The following is a 4,781-nucleotide window of genomic DNA, read 5'->3' on the forward strand; positions in this document are numbered from 1 at the left end:
CCCCCCCCCACCCGCTTCTTTTTGAAAGGTTTTGGACTCATTCCAATAAAGAATAGGAAAGATTTTGAAATTTTAGGGGTGGGTTGCGAGATGAATGGTTTCCTGTCTGGTTCTTCAATGTGCCAGAAAATGTTGATGCCTGTAGCTTCCATTGTGTCCAAACTAGCCTGGGAATTTGTTAAACCATAATCAATGGTGCCATTACACTTTAGAAGTACTGTCTCTAGCGGACAATATTTCTGGGAAACATCAGCATCTAGATAGTCTAATGGGGGCATCATTGGGGGAAGTATTTCACAAGAAAGCATTTCGTCTGAGGATTGTAAGGATCAGTACGGGCTTCTTTTTCAGGGGTAATCCTATTTTCTCGAGCAGTCCCCGATTCTAACCTTTATATGCCCTGATATTAACTTAATATCAGAAGCCAGTGATACAATTCTTTATTTGTAGAATTGTATGTGCAATAGATCATGCATGTCTCATTCTTCAGCTGTGATGGTCACAAATTGCAACAGACTGTAGAAGCCAGTGTATGGTACATGGCTAATGCTTTAAAGAACTACACTCTCCAGAAATACTGCCTCAAACATTTATAGGTCTGTGGAGTTCAAGCACAGGGGAGTTTCATTTAGTTTCATATTCATCAAGCTAAGCTTTTGTGTCCTTCCCCTCTTTGGGACCATAACAATGTCTGTATTTGGCTAATAAAATTAGGTGTTATAATTTGTATCAGATTGTATTCAGTGACCAAGTCTCAGGCGTCAATTTTTATTCCTCATTTGAAGATTCCAGTGGTTCATGGCTGGTTTGCGTTTAGGGCCATGTGAGGTGTGTCACCCTTGTGGGGATGATGTGAGAGGACAGCTGATTATTCTTTGGCCTGATAGTTTGTGACAGCTTATCAAGTGCCAGCAAGAACATAGCAACATTCACGCTTCTTTTTTAGCCATCAGATTTTCTCGAGTTCCAAAGCAGGCATAGGGAATATTAACACCTGCTTTTCTCACACACACAAAAGTGTTTTACTGTATTGTAATAATATCACGTGCATGTTTGCTGAGAAGTCCTATGCTAGAGGAAACGGCAAAAACTCAAGCCTAAAAGAATGATCTAATTTTTGAGGAAACCACATTTGCTTAAGAGAAGGGTGGTCTTGTGTTTACAGCTCTGGCTTCTGGCTTGGGGAATCTGGAGTGTATTCGCCACTTTACCACATGCTTTGTGAATGATCTTGGGCAAATCCCTTACTCTTTCTGGCCCTTAATCCTCCATTTGCAGAGCTGGAATAATATTTCCTTTCTCATTAGGATAGACTTAAAAACGTGTCCTGATTGGCCTAACTCTGCTCCCACTGAGTTTGATGTTCAGCAAGTTCCCAGGGCACATCTACACGAGCACTTTAATGCACAGTAGCTTGTTTTACTCCGCATTAAAGCATTGCTTAAAAATACCATGTTGTTATGCTATACACAGTAAAATAGGCATTGTCACTTAAAATGTGTGCTTGCGCAGCTGCCCATTAAGGCAGCCTAATGCACATTAATTTAGAAGCTCACATTGGACCTACGAAATTTAATGTGAATTAGGAAAAACGGACTAATGCACATGTAGACACACCCTCATTCTCTTTAATGATAGCTGAGGATGGCCTATACTTGCTGCTTTTCAAATTCCCACTCTTAGAAAATATGTTCTTTGAGATGAGGCCTGTCCAGTACTAGGGCTTGTGTGTGCTGCAATAGCACAATATGGCCTTGTGATCCTGGCTGGGCCTGTAGGTTTTCTTATAATATAATAATAAATTTGTCTTGCCTGTCAGGCCAGGCCTCTCTTGGTCTGCTATGAGGTACCATGTCAATCTGTACAGCCTGTTCCATGTCTGGGTTGCTAGCGCCTGAACCAGTGTGCCCATCTGAGCTAGTTTGGGTGAGTAGGGTGTGTGGACACCCAGCAGGACTAAAAACAAGACGTACCAAAGGGCATATGAGCTCCTTGCAAGCCAACAGCTCTCCATACCTGAAGAGGAGATGGGTGCCACCAGGTCACTCTGCCTAAAGGATCACCAATGATACATAGTATCTAAGGTGCCCTAATGGTCACAGTGGCCTTGGGACTAACTTGACTTGCGTTGTCTTGATTTTTACCTCAATCTGACAAATCCAGAAGATACCAGCCTTGTCCAGGAACCAACTTCATAAGTCTCAATAATAGTGTCCTCTGCAGAATTGCTTGTGAATTGTATAAAGAATGGAAAAACTATCTGCCATATAATGTTCTCCTTGGGGTACCATAAGCTGTTGCCTTTGTATTCAGATGTATTTAGATTCTTCCAAAGGAGTTAAGCATCTCAAGGCAAGAGTAAAATATAAACATCAATGTATTTTAAGGAATCTACACTTCTTTCCATTTAACCTTTCAGGCTATGAATGAGTTACATATACAACAAGCTCCACTCAGCTAAGAGAACGCCCTTTTCCCAGGAACTAGATGGCTGCTTTGGCAGGAATGATTCATAGCTTCCTTATTTAAATGGCATCCTAATCATATAACTGTTGAAAACCAACTGTTCTGGGTTGCACAGCAAGGTGTGTGGTGTTTTTTAGAAATGAGAACTCTGTGAAGTTGCTGCAGGTTTAGGGGGAAAGACTTGTTTTCCATCTCTTCCTCCTCTTTGAAATCTAATGCTTTCAGAATGGAGTTGTGCAGCAACCTAATTTGATATCAGGTCTCTGATTCACTCTTTGCTATTATTTAGTATCTAGTTGTAGCTACATTGTGTATGCTTAACAAATAAAAGCATTCAGAGGACATCATTCAATTCCTACCGCCTGCTAAGGGTTTTCGAAGTGTAATACATCACAGAATCAAAATGACTTTCACTAAAAGTTCATGCTGTTTAAATCACACCAAATGTTATATTGAGCTGTAGCATACATAATTCATGTGTCATTAACAGCTTCTACAAGTCTTTGGCTGCATGGCATACCAATGAATCAGGATGTGTGGGTATTTTTTGATACTTGCCTTTACTTAAATTGTATTTAGAAGCAACACCATGTAATTGTAGTAACTCGGGGAAAAATCAAATAGGTATGCAATAAATTATAGTTTGTGATTGACATGGCAAAGTAGGTCTTGTTCCTTTCTTGACTTTGAGTAAGAGAGCTATTTTAAACAGGAAGGATACAATAGGCTTAATATTACTCTTAAAAATATATACATGAATAAAAAATATCCCTTTGTTTTATTTGCCAAAAACTATTCTGGAATCGCTCAGTGTTTCCTGTGAATGACTTGCAGCATCCTTTTTCAGTTGTCCATGTGGACCAGCTGAATTTTTTTATGCAAGCTGTAGAAGGCAGCTTGTCTGGGAGGGTGACCCAAGTATATTGTTGATGGGTTTAAATCCCTGGGTTATTTCCCCCCTTCCCTCTCCCACAAAATACTTTCAATCTACAAATGGTTCTTGTTTAATCCTAATTCCACTGTCTTCCCCTCCTTGTATAACAGGCGTCAAACGAAGGACCTAGTGCAGCAAAGCCATTAAGCACATCTCAATGGACCTCTGAAGTTATCAGTCAATTGTAAGCATACAACTGAGTAAACTTTCCTGAAGCTAGGTCTTTGTTACCCCTTTCCCTTTATCTGTGTCCCTCCCTTTCCCCCAGAGGTATCTGGTCTTAATTCAGATAAGGAGTCTCAGCATAATGACATATTTGTGTAAGTGATCTAGCATAACTGGATCTTGAGCTGTTTGTTTGCATGTGCTCTAGGAATAAAAGTAGCAACAATACAATAGCAGTGGTGGGGGGATTTTTGTTTGTTTGGTTTTTGCTTTAAGACTTAAACTCCTATTTTATAATAAATAGTGTGTGCACTGGTTGCTAGGCCTACATGGAGGCCAACTGTCTAGCAAATTGCAGGATCAGAGCCTTCAGGTAGATCTCCTCTGGGCTAAGTTTGTTGTCTTGAGTGAGCTGATTACAATGTTAGTTACCTCAAGTTAATTGGAAAAGTCTTATGCAGATGTTCCCTGCAGTTTTGATTTGGGCTACAAATGTCTCTTTACCGCAGGCTGCTCCTTAAGGTAAAGAACAAATGTTTGTAGTTAGGATCAGACTTACAGGGAGTGTCAACAGCACTCTCTACAAATGGTACTTACCTGAAATTAATTGGTTGATCACTTAGGCTAAGTACAGGCAGTCAAAAAGCCCAAGGCTGAATTGATTCAGTTGTTGCAGGTTAGTTTACTGCAAAGATTGAACCAATGAACAAACCTTCACTTGTGATTCAGGAAATGCAGCCACATGCCTGCAGTGTCTTAAGCCAGAAGCCAGGGGGTGCTAGAGCACAACTCTCTGGCACATTGCCAGCATGGGCTGTATGTCCTCTTCCTCTTCCTGCTGCCCCTGAGGTCTCTGGGATTTGCAATCCAGATTCACAGCAGCAGGACTGTGCAGGGTTGCTCATCACTTTCTTGTCTTGCTTCTAGGTACCTCTGGGATTTGTAGTTCATGTTCATAGCCAGTACTAAGCCAGCAGGGGAAGTCTGTAGTTGCAGGAAGGTGAGTTTAAACCCCTTCTGTGGCCCCAGACCCCAGCCAGGGTTTACCTGGCCGGGCAAGCTTTCCCTGCTGGAGCAGACAGAACAGCCCAGCCCAGGGTTGGAAAACATGCTGGGATACCGGGGGGGCTCTGACTTTAACTTTTGAACCAGGAAGGGATCTGGGACAGAAATTTCATAAACTGGTTTGACCTAAATCAGTTAAATCTGGTTGCTT

Source organism: Crocodylus porosus, unplaced genomic scaffold, assembly GCF_001723895.1.
Source record: "Crocodylus porosus isolate Cpor-Errol unplaced genomic scaffold, CroPor_comp1, whole genome shotgun sequence".
NCBI lineage: Eukaryota > Metazoa > Chordata > Crocodylia > Crocodylidae > Crocodylus > Crocodylus porosus.